This window comes from Ziziphus jujuba, chromosome 7, assembly GCF_031755915.1.
Source record: "Ziziphus jujuba cultivar Dongzao chromosome 7, ASM3175591v1".
Classification (NCBI taxonomy): Eukaryota; Viridiplantae; Streptophyta; class Magnoliopsida; order Rosales; family Rhamnaceae; genus Ziziphus; species Ziziphus jujuba.
Window position 1 is genome coordinate 28,342,449 of NC_083385.1, and position 13,032 is coordinate 28,355,480.

The 13,032-nt window shown below is 37.9% G+C and overlaps 1 pseudogene; it reads right to left on the reverse strand.

Annotated features, from left to right (window-relative positions):
• Positions 1-4,605: 4,605 nt before the first annotated feature.
• LOC107435443 (polygalacturonase QRT3-like) lies at positions 4,606-10,729 on the reverse strand (annotated as a pseudogene).
• Between the last annotated feature and the right edge of the window lie 2,303 nt (positions 10,730-13,032).

Here is a 13,032-nt window from a genome sequence, read left to right on the forward strand (position 1 = left end):
TGGGAAATTAGCTTTCATTCATCCTATATACTTCTAAATATATATTACATAGACAAGGTTCAATTCCTACTAATACGTATCTCCCATAAACACACATAAATCACTTATATAATAACTGGCTGTAACCTCCACCTACCACGTTCCCATGCTCAGGTGGTTTCCATGCATGAGTTGCATGGACAAGCATAATGGTTCACATGTGTAGTCTCCATGCATGAGCTGCATGGTAGTGAACTACCTACATGATGTCTCCATCAGCCCCCTTCTTGAAATCATCCTTACCCTCAAGGATGAAAGCAGAATATGTATGAGCAAACCATCTTTCATTCTCCCAAGTTGCATCCTCATTTGTAGTACCTGCCCATTTGACCAACACATCTTTCCTAGAATGATAGTTTCCTCTATGAATGATTCTTGTGTCTAAAATTGCAAGACCTCGTCATTGCATTAAATGAAATCTTTGGCATGGGTGGGTCCCCTGGTTGTGTAGATTAATTCCCATGGTTTTCTTCCTCCTCTTCTTTGGTACTTAATTCATAAAGCATAAATAATTGAAGTTGTTTACATCTATACCCAGGAACATACTTTCATCATAATAGAAGCATAAGCCTTTGGTCCGCCGATCCTTAGCCTCTTTACTCATGAGCTTTAAAATTCGATTGGGGATACATCTGATTGGTAGGTTTAACCCGTCCTGTAGGTGGTGGCCCCAAAAGTCTAACTGCCATGTCTTTTGATGCTCTGAGATTTTTCCCAAGTCTTTACTGTTGGTGGACTGTTATAGATCCATTTTCTTACATTCGGTTCTGCTTTTCAACCAACTGAGCTACCTTAATGGCATCTGTCAAAGTCCAGGGTTGTTTGATATTAACATCCAAATGGATGTCATCTCACAATCCCGCTATGAAATAGCCCACTAAGTAAGGTTCCGACAAACTGTCAATTTGCGGCAATAGTTTTTCAAACTCGGTTTGGTAGAGTTCAACCTAAAAATTTTGCTTCAGTCTCATAAGAGCTTCTAAGGGATCCTCATATTCTATTGGTCCAAATTGCAACAACACCGTTTGTGTGAACTTTGGCCACGTAAAAGGACCTTTAAACTTGCTTAACCACTAGTGCCATTGAAGAGCAATGCCTTTTAAGTGAAAGGAACCCAACTCCACCTGTTAAGCAGGCTCCATTCCTTTAAATTCAAAATAGTGCTCACGTTTGTATATCTATCCATCGGGATCATCTCCAATAAGCAATGGAAAAGAAGCTTAAGTTTGTTTTGCTTCCCATCCAATTGATGTATGACCAACCTCGTCACACTCCTTGAAATATGAAGATGATGAGAAGTCTCACCTAGGGAGAATGGGTTAATCTGCCACTCTTCTAGCGGTTGAGATTGTTGAGCTCACAAGAATTGTAGCTTTGTCAAGATAGTTTGCAAGGTAATGTCATGCCTAGCCAGAGCTTCTTCAGCCTCGATACGAAATTCAGCATTAGATTTCCCTTTCATGTCCATGGCTATGATACCAAATGATGGGTGCCCACTGTTTAAGTGAGTGATAGAAACCCCCTGTTTCGGATAGAGAGAAATAGAACAAAACATAGTAGAGGAGAAAGAGAGAGGGAGAGATTAAGAGTTAAAGAATAGAGCTTGAGAATTAGAGAGGTGGAAGTTAACGTTTCATTCATCATATCTATCTCTCAGCCTTACTTATAAATATATATTACATGGACAAAGTTTAATTCCTACTAATACAAAACTCCCATGAATAACTAGTAATGACCTCCTCCTACCATGTTCCCATGCTTAGGTGGTTTCCATGCATGAGTTGAATGGACGAGCATAATGATTCACACATCTAGTTTCCATGCCTAAGCCACATGGTGGTGAACTATCCATGTGAAGTCCCCATTAGCCTCCCCTCTTGGAATCATCCTTGCCTTTAGGGATGAAAACAGGATTGTTAAAGCGTATCATGACTCATTAAATAGCATTTTTATTGAATTGGGAATCTCATCACATCCCATATTCTTAGCCTTTATTCTTGTATATATTTCCTTGTATAGTTAACCTCATTATTGAGGGAGAGATACTTGCCTTGTACAGCATATTCAACTTGTATAAAAAGAGCCATCTTAAAGAGAATGGCACGGCAATTTTTGAAGCAAAATTATTATTTTATTTCCTTATTCTATTATTTTTGCCAAGGTTATGTACGAGGAAACTGTCTTTCATTCTCCTAAGTTGCATTCGCATTGGTAGTACATGCCGATTTGACCAACATTTCTTTCCTAGAATGATAGTTTCCTCTCTGAATGATTCTTGTGTCCAAAATTGCTAAACTCCATCATTGTATGAAATGAAATCTCTGATGGTTCCTCTAGTTGTGTAGATTGATTCTCATGGCCTTCTTCCTCCTCTTCTTTGGTACTTAGCTCATCTAGCATAAATAATTAAGGTTATTTACATGTATGTCTAGGAACATACTTTTCATCATTATAGAAGCGCAAGCCTTTGGTCCGTCAATCCTTAGCCTCTTGACTTATGAGCCATTTACAATTTGATTGGGCATAAATTTGGATGGTAAGTTCAACCCATCTAATAGGTGGTGACCCAAAAAGTCCAACTGCCATGTCCCTTGATGCTCTGAGATTTTGCCCAAGTCTTTGCTATTGGTGGACTATTATAGATCCCTTTTTTTGCATTCAATTCCACTCTTCAACAAACCAAGCTACCCCAATGGCATCTGTTAAAGTCCAGGGTTGTTTGATATTAACATCAAATGGATGTCATCTGTCGATTCTGCTATAAAATCGCCAACCAAATAAGGTTTCAAAAAACCGTTATGTTGATGTGATAGGTTTTTAAACTCGGTTTGGTAGAGATCAATTGAAGAATTTTGCTTCAGTCTAGTAAGAGCTTCTGAGGGATCCTCATATTCCGCTGGTCCAAATCACTATAACACTGCTCGAGTGAACTTCGGCCATGTAAGGGGACCCTTAAACTTGCTTAACCACTTATGCCATTGAAAAACGATGCCTTACAAGTGGAAGGAAGCCAACTCCACTTGTTGAGCAGACTCCACTCTTTTAAATTCAAAACATTGCTCACATTTGTATATCCATCCATTGGGATCATCTCCATCAAACAATGGAAAGGAAAGCTTAAGTTTGGTCTGCTTTTTGTCCGATTAATGTATCACTTACCTCGTCTCCCCCCTTGAAATGCGTGGAGGATGAGAAATCTCTCCTTGGGAAAATGGGTTGATTTGCCGCTCTTCTCGCAGTTGAGATTGTTGAACTCGGAAGGTTTATAGCTCTGTACAAACAATTTGTAAGGTAACATCATTCCTAGCTAGAGCTTACTGAATCTCGATATGGAATTTGGCATTAGATTTCCCCTTGTGTCCATGGCTCTAGCACCAAATGATGGGTACCCATAGCAGCTTATCCTCGCATATAATATTAGGCCAATATAATATTACCACTTTGAATATCATTGATAATAAAATGTTGAAAACACTAATGATGTTGAAAACAACAAAGAAAAACAAACTTGAATATCATTGATAATAGAATGAAAATGATGGTATATTTTGTATAAGTTTAATTGCACTTTAGTATGTTTGAAATTGATACATGCAATATATTAATTTGCACTTTAATATAGGATTAATTGCACTTCTATATATTTTATATAGGTCAATAAGTTGAATAGATAATGTGTCTAAACTGTCACATGCAATACTTATCTAGTAATAATAGCATGATACCTGATTAAATTCTTAAATAAACTTTCTTATAGTTGCACACAATAAACGGGGTTGATTGAGAACTAACAAAAAATAAAAAAATAAAAAAAAATAAAAGAAAAGAAAAAAAAAATTGATAAAGAAGGGGTAGGATTAATTGACTAATACAATGTTGAAAATAATGAAGAAAACCACTACCAATATCATGGATAATAAAATAAAGATAACGATACACTTTTATATAGTATTAATTGCATTTTGATACCGTTTACTTTTAAATTTGCGCATTTGATCTCTAAATTTTACAAAATAGCCTTTAAACAATCAATTCTTCAACTTATTGCAGAATCCCTAATTTATTAAAACAAATTGATGACAGTTTTACTTAGGATATAGCTTTCCTAAACTTAATAAACACCATAATTTCTTTCCTCATGGGCTCTACTATAAATTTCTATCAATTTCAAGACAAAATTGCTACTAATTCTTTTTTTTTTCTTTTTCTTTTTAAAAATAGAATCATTAGTAATTTATGTTGCAAAATTAGAAATTAGATCAATTTGCAACAAATTGAAAAATTAAAGATTTAAACCGCTACTTTTGAATATTAAAGATTTAAACTACAAAACTTTTTAAATCAAAGGAACCAAATTATGATTAATTCCTTTATAAGTTTTAATCTATTAAGTATTTTTACCGTATTAAACTATTATATATTGTTGTTACTTTTATTATCCTTACAAACAATAATATATATAATATGATAATATCTTGTAGTAGGTGTAAGTAAAAAGAATAATTAGCAAATGAGAATTGAACGCCAAGAAAAATAGGACTCTTCAAAGAGTGCAACATATATATATATATATATATATTATCATACATTAATGCAATACAATCCTGTCAGGCCAAAAAGACAAAAAAAAAGTAATAGTAATAAAATACAATACAGTCCAATTGAAATAGTAGAATGCAATTAAAAAAAAAAAAAAAAACTCCCCTAAGGTGCTTATTTTCTTAACCCGCTTGACCAGTAAGTAAGATCTTGGACGCATTATTGAACTTAGGCTTTGAAGGGAAAACCAAATTTATTTAATTTATATATTAGGATGGTCCAAAACACAAAAAGCTAGTTTAGTTTAGTTTTGGTCCACGGTGGCAAACACGGTGGCGGAAACGGGCACGTTGGCAGCCACCACGACACGGTTGTTGGACACGCTGCGAAGAACATGATTAGGGAAAGCCCCATTGGTGGCAATCAAGGAGTATTGGGCATGCGTAATGCGATTTGGGAAGAGAAGAACGGGATTGAAATCAAGAGTAAAAGACGTGCCGTTGCCTTGAACAGCCCCGCTGGCAACGGTGGCCTTCATGCTCATTCCCATAACGCTGTTCCTATCCACAACAACTTGGTTAATTTTGTTGAAAGGTCCATTTGATTACTGCAATTGGACAATCCCAGTTCCTTTGTTGGACCCACTGAAGGTATTGTCAACAATGTTCACCTCGCCAACCACACCTTTGATGGACTTAAGGGCCACAAAAGCATCACCACGGAAGAAACTGTTGGAAATGTGAAGCTGGAGAGGGTCTTCAGCAACGATCCCCGTATAGTCCAAATAAGAATTTATGATCCGATTTTGACCCAGACCCGACTTTCTCAAATAAATCCCGGTGCCCCCAAACCTAGTGGCCTTGTTGTAGCAATGTACACCAGAGAGAGTGTTATCGTGGCCTGATACATCTACCCCAACTGCAGAAGAGAATAGGACAACGTCCGTGAGAGCATTGTTGGTGCCGGAGAGGTTGATGGCGGTACCGGTGAAGTTCCTCTCGTGAGGATCACGTCCGGCGGTGGGATGCTGGCCGAGGAATGAGTTGGTGATGTAGGTTTCAGAGCTGGAGGGGTGGACATTGATGCCTGTAGTACTGAAATGGGAAACGTAGACATTTTCAATGCTGGTTCTAAGGGCGTTTGAAAGAGAAATGCCTGCACCCCGGTGGTTAGAGTCGATCATGATGTTTTGGAAGGTGATGTACTCGAAGCTGAATGATGATGGATCGGGAGAAAGCTGTGCGGGTTCGATATCATCCACGAAGCTTTCTGTGTTTTTTGTTGGAGGTGTTTGTTTAGGCGATGCATCGATCACAGGGCTGCCTTCATGAAAATCATCTGAGGCTTGGATTGTTCCGTCTTTAATCTGTTTCAATTAGAAATTATTATTTTTTAATTATTTTTCAAATTTATAGTTAGATATGTTAGTGATTGAGCAACTGAATTTTTGTAGTGGAATGCAAGAGCTAGCTAGCGTACGTACCACAATGTTTCCTCCAGGCGGCACTTGGAGAGATTTTCTGACCTTATAAGTACCACCTTGAAAATCAGCCGTCCCAGCTTTATTGGGGACTCCAGCCGTCAAGCTCCCTTCGCTCGGTCCACTTCCTGCAGACGATAATACTGATTGAGCGCTTGGCGCTTCTGCTGCAGCCGCATCTAATAGTGACTGAATATGCTGTTGGAAAAATATCATGGATGAATATATGTAAATACATGTGGACAATTTAATACAAAATAAATAAAAATAAATATAAAATCAATAAAACATTTTAGAACCTGTAGGTCTTTGAAATTGATCTACTTTCTACAAAGGTTGACCAAGGCCTGTGTGATACCACAGTGTCCTTAAGACGTTTTACACCTACCGGTGCAGGAGTTTTGTAGTGAACGTCTCCCAGGATACAACGGCTGCAAAAAACTTTCAGATACAGCACCTCTGAAGCTTTTCTCTTCGAACTCTCTGTGTATCTTCACTTTACCACTGTTTCTTTTCCTTTCTTTTTCCTTTCTGTATTTCTCTCCAAAAATAAAATTGAAAAAGAACGTTACAGTTTTTGTAACCTTCAAACTCTCATTAGGAGTTATTCTCCCGTAAAACTCTCTCCCACTATATCAAAAAGATTATTTTATTTAAATAAATAAATAAAAATATTATATCAAAACTCAACAACCAAAACACAAATCATTCACACTAGTGGGCCTAGGCCCAACTCTAACAATCCCCCACATGAATGATTTGACTTAAAAATACAAACATGACTCTAGTGGTAAAGCTCTACAGTCGGAACCTGCATAGGATAGGTAGATGTTACTCTTTGAACCTTCCTTTTAGAGACTACATTTTCTTTACTGACTTATGGTAGAAGCGATATCTTTGAACCATTTCATCTTTTGTGTAAATGACAACATAGCCCACACATGATTCCTTCCTGATACACTTCAGTTCTCACTATTGTGTTCATTTTGGCCTTGAACACCTCCCTGGTTTTGCGAGAGTTTCTAAAGAATTGTGCTATAAACAATTCTCCTTTGAAGCGGCCACTCTTCTCTCTCACATAGATGATTCCTATTTCTTATATAATCAGCATACCTATGTATAGATTACTAAACACACTCTTATAGGAATCATTAAAAGCATACTTTTATGCTTAACCTCTTTTTATCACTGTTTCATCATAGGAATGGGCAGAGGATTAACCCCCCACAATGATCCATACTAGTCTTTACAATTGAGTTGTCCCATTGAACCTAGATCTTGGGATCTCCAGTCAACTAGGTTGGGTTTCCATCGTATTGACTTTATTCACGGGCTTCAATCCCATTCCCCTCGATGACTTCTCAACTAGTTCTCTATTTAACCCTTTGGTTAGCGGATCCGCAATGTTATCTTTTGACTTTACATAGTCAATTGAGATAACTCCAGTTGAGATTAATTGTCTAATGGAATTGTGTCTACGACGAATGTGTCTAGACTTTCCATTATACATAATATTTTGTGCCCTGCCAATCGCAGATTGACTATCACAATGTAAACTTATTGCTGGCACAGGTTTAGGCCACCTCGGAATGTCCTCTAAAAATTGGCGTAGCCATTCTGCCTCTTCACCACATTTATCCAGAGCAATAAACTCGGATTCCATAGTGGATCGAGCTATCACAGTTTGTTTCAAGGACTTCCATGTCACAGCTGCACCTGCTAATGTGAATACATAGCCACTAGTGGATTTTGAATCCTTTATATCTGATATCCAATTTGCATCACTGTATCCTTCTAATACAGCAGGATATCTTGTATAGTGCAGTCCGTATTCACGAGTATATCGTAGATATCTTAGTACTCTAACGATCCCTTTCCAATGATCTTCATTTGGATTACTCGTGTATCTACTTATTGCGTAGGTTAAGTCTGGTCTGGTACAACTCATCAAGTACATCAGACTTCCAATCACCCAAGCATATTCTACTTGAGATCACCTTCTCCTTTATTTTTAGATAAGTGTAAACTCATATCTATGGGTGTTCTGGCTATACTAGTATCATCATTACTAAACTTAGCCAGTATTTTATATACATAATGAGTTTGACTAAGAATGATTCCATTCGAAGTTCTCGTGATTTTCATACCTAAAATCACATCTGCAAGCCCCATATCTTTCATGTCAAATTTAGAATTTAACATGGCTTTTGTAGTTCGAACCATATTGTCGTCACTACCTACTATGAGTATGTCATCTACATACAAACATTGAATAACATATCCATTCTCTGTATCTTTTACATAGATACACTTGTCACATTCATTTATTTTGAACCCATCTTTTAGCATGGCATTATCAAATTTTTGATGCCATTGCTTTGAAACTTGTTTAAGTCCATATAAGGACTTTACCAATCTACAAACTTTCCTTTCTTGTCCTAGAGCAGTAAAACCCTCAGGTTGCTCCATGTAGATCTCTTCCTCTAGATCTCCATTCAGAAAGGCTGTTTTCACATCCATTTGATGTACTACAAGATCCCGCAATGCTGCGATTGCCAGTACCATCCTTATGGAATTTATCCTCGTTACTGGAGAATAAGTGTCAAAATAATCAAGGCCTTCCTTTTGCTTGTATCCCTTAATTACAAGCCTTGCCTTGTATTTATCTATTGTTCCATCTGCTTTCATCTTTCTTTTAAAAATCAATTTGTAACCCAAAGGTTTACAACCTGGAGGAAGATCTACCAACTCCCAAGTGTGATTCTGCAGGAGGGAATCAATTTCACTTTTAACCGCTTCTTTCCATAAATTCCCTTCAGGAGAATTTATGGCCTCTTGGAAGCTTTGAGGTTCACTTTCTAGCATATAAGTAAGAAAATCCGGACCATAGGAATTTTCAGTTCTTACTCTCTTGCTACGTCTAAGCTCAACTTCAGTTTCTTGTTCTTGATCACTATCATGATTATCATCATAAATAGTATCATAAGTTCGTTTAGACGTACTCGGTCCTTCTTCCACTTTATATGGAAAAATGTGTTCGAAAAATGATGCATTTCTCGATTCCATTATTGTATTCTTGTGTATATCAGAAATTTCTGACCTATACACGAGAAACCGATATGCATTACTATTCTGTGCATATCCTATGAAGATGCAATCAACAGTTTTGGGACCTATCTTCACCTTCTTAGGTGTAGGTACTACTACTTTAGCTAGACACCTCCACACTCGTAAATATTTGTAGGAGGGTTGTCTTCCTTTCCATACCTCATAAGGTGTCTTTACCTTATCTTTTCGGGGCACCTTATTTAAAAGGTCATTTGCCGACAAAATGGCTTCCCCCCACAAGTTCTGAGGTACTCCAGAACTTATCAACATTGCATTCATCATTTCTTTCAAGGTTCTATTTTTCCGTTCAGCCACACCATTTGATTGTGGCGAATATGGTGGAGTAACTTCATGTATTATGCCATGTTGAGCACAATACTCTCCGAAAGGAGTTACATACTCTCCACCACGATCACTTCTGATCACTTTAACTTTCCTGTTGAGTTGATTCTCAACTTCCATTTTATAGAGAATAAATTTCTCTATAGCCTCATCCTTGCTTTTAAGCAAGTGTACATAGCAGTATTTCGTGCTATCATCAATAAAGGTGATAAAATACTTATTATCACCTCTAGTCGGTGCGAATTTTAAATCACATATATCACTATGTATTAAATCCAAAGGTTCGTTATTTCTATCAATTGTTTGATATGATGACCTCGTTAATTTTGCTTCCACACAAGTTTCACACTTATGATTGGAATCAATTTCAAATATGGGAATATGATTTAAGTTAATTAATCTCCGCAGAGAATTAAAATTTACATGTCCTAGTCTACCATGCCATAAAATGGAAGACTCAAGCAAGTAAACAGAAGAACTACTAGCTTTATTCATTTCTTTAGGCTTTACAGTCATTACATTCAGCTTAAATAAACCATTGACTACATAGCCCTTTCCCACAAACATCCCAAATTTAGACAAAATAACCTTGTCTGACTCAAACACTAAGCGAAAACCATGTTTGCTCAGCAGCGATCCAGATACCAGATTCTTGCGAATGTCTGGAACATACAATACATTATTCAGAGTCAGCTCTTTCCCTGAGGTCATCTTCAGGATTACTTTGCCCTCACCTTGGATTTCTGTGGTAGCGGAGTTACCCATAAATAGCCTCTCCCCATTCTTCTTTGGTTCGAAGGAAGTGAACATACTTCTATCCGAACACACGTGGCGGGTCGTACCAGTATCTATCCACCACTCTCTAGGATTAGATCCCACCAAGTTCACCTCAAATATCACAGCACTTAGGTCAATATCGTCAACCTCTTTAGTGATGTCTTCCATCACTTGTGCCTGGTTCCTCTTTCTTTTTGGCAGCCTACATTCAGTAGCTCTGTGACCCATCTTGTCACAGTTGAAGCACCTGCCTTGAAATTTGGCCTTCTTGGAGATTCCTCCTTTTGGCCCTAGCTTAGAAGCTTTTCCAATTTGCTTCTTATTTTTGGAGCCCTGACCATGCTCCACAACATTAGCCTTCAACACGGCTTTCGAAGTTCTCTTATCAGACTTCCTGTTGTCATCTTCTATGCGAAGCTTGCTAATAAGAGCCTCCATATCCATCTCCTTTCTCTTGTGCTTCAGATAATTCCTGAAGTCACTCCAACTCGGAGGTAGTTTCTCAATCATGCAGGCCACTTGCAATGCTTCATTCATTATCATTCCTTCAGCAAGCATTTCCTGAATCAGCACTTGCAACTCATGTACTTGATTCATTATTGGCTTTGCATCCACCATCATGTAATCCAAGAATCGGCCTGTAATAAACTTTCCTGAACCCGCATTCTCGGTCTTGTACTTTCGGTCCAGTGTTTCCCACAACTCCTTTGCTGATTTCGTGCCACAGTATACACCATACAAGGCATCAGACAGGCCATTCAGGACATAATTCCAACATAAGTAATCGGAATTATTCCATGCATCCACCGCCATGAGAGTCTCCTTATCACTCTCTTCATTACTGGGTGGCGCATCTTCAGTCAAGTACCGCGCAAGTCCTAGGGTGGTCAAATAAAATAGCATCTTCTGCTGCCATCTTTTGAAGTTTGCTCCATTAAACTTCTCAGGTTTCTCTGCATGACTAGCAGAAGGAGGCATCTGAATTCCAGAAGTCTGAGTGGGCACAGTCCTGTTGTCTCCACTTGCCATTTCTGTATCATCACAAAAACAGAAATCAATTAGTTGTTATTTTCTATATTAACAAACTAATTATATGCAATTTCCATAAGGAAAACACACAAAAAATAATTTTTTAGGGTTTCTAAATACACCACAAAAAATTACTGTATACACCCCAAAAACACTATTCACATTCACTATTCACCGACACTGTTCATGCCACGTGTCACCATGCTGACGTGGCTAACCACCAGCTGACGTGGCACCCATGCCACATCATCATGCCGCTGACGTGGCATCGACCACATAATCAAAGTGATGATGTGGAACACGCCACGTCATCGCTCGGCATACGTGGCACCATGCCACGTCATCATCCTGTTGACGTGTCACCGCCACGTCATACCCATGCTGATGTGGCACCAGGCCACGTCATCACGCTGATGACGTGGACATGCCGCGTGTCGCTACTAGAGACAGACACGTGTCACTTGTAGCAGGACGACACGTGGACTGTCCGAGCATGAAACGTGGCTGTCCGAGAATGAGACACGTGTCATCTGTATCAGGTCGACAAGTGTTCCATCCATTGGGCGACACATGGCTCATTGTTTTTGCGACACATATAAGCCCATTTGCCATTGGACCGGGTCTCTTGGGCGTTGATCTCAATCGGGCCTGGGTCCTGGGTTGAACAGTAGCCTGTTCTAACCTGGTTTGGGCTTTAGAACTGAGTCTGACCCAATAACATTAGAAAAACCGGCCCAGCCTTTCAGAAACAGCCCAAACCCTATTTCTTTTCTTCTTCAACCTTCAACCGGGTCATTTTGACCCGGTTTCTCTGGTAAACGGGTCATACGACCCAGTAACAATTTTCCTCCTCTTTTCCACTCTCCCAGTGGCCAAAAAATTACCAAAATTACACCAAAATGTTTAGAATTTTATGGGTAATTCAATTTTGGAAAGATTTTTTATCAAAAACAAAAAATTAATAATTACCCATAAATTTTTATACCCAAAGGTTTAATAAATTTTTTTTTTTTTCAACGGTGATTCACACATAGAAATATTTAACAATAAACAATAACATAATAAACAACTTAAATTTCCACATTATATTTACATATATAAAAATTATAAAACGTCTTAAGATTGTTGGGAAAATATCATGGATGAATATATGTAAATACATGTGGACAATTTAATACAAAATAAATAAAAATCAATATAAAATCAATAAAACATTTTAGAACCTGTAGGTCTTTGAAATTGATCTACTTTCTACAAAGGTTGACCGAGATCTGTGTGATACCACAGTGTCCTTAAGACGTTTTACGCCTACCGGTGCAGGAGTTTTGTAGTGAACGTCTCCCAGGATACAACGACTGCAAAAAACTTTCAGATACAGCACCTCTGAAGCTTTTCTCTTCGAACTCTCTGTGTATCTTCACTTTACCACTGTTTCTTTTTCTTTCTTTTTCCTTTCTGTATTTCTCTCCAAAAATAAAATTGAAAAAGAACGTTACAGTTTTTGCAACCTTCAAACTCTCATTAGGAGTTATTCTCCCGTAAAACTCTCTCCCACTATATCAAAAAGATTATTTTATTTAAATAAATAAATAAAAATATTATATCAAAACTCAACAACCAAAACACAAATCATTCACACTAATGGCCCTAGGCCCAACTCTAACATATGCTCTGTGCTGTCCTTTTGCCCCGTCGGATCACCACTGAAATCTGACATG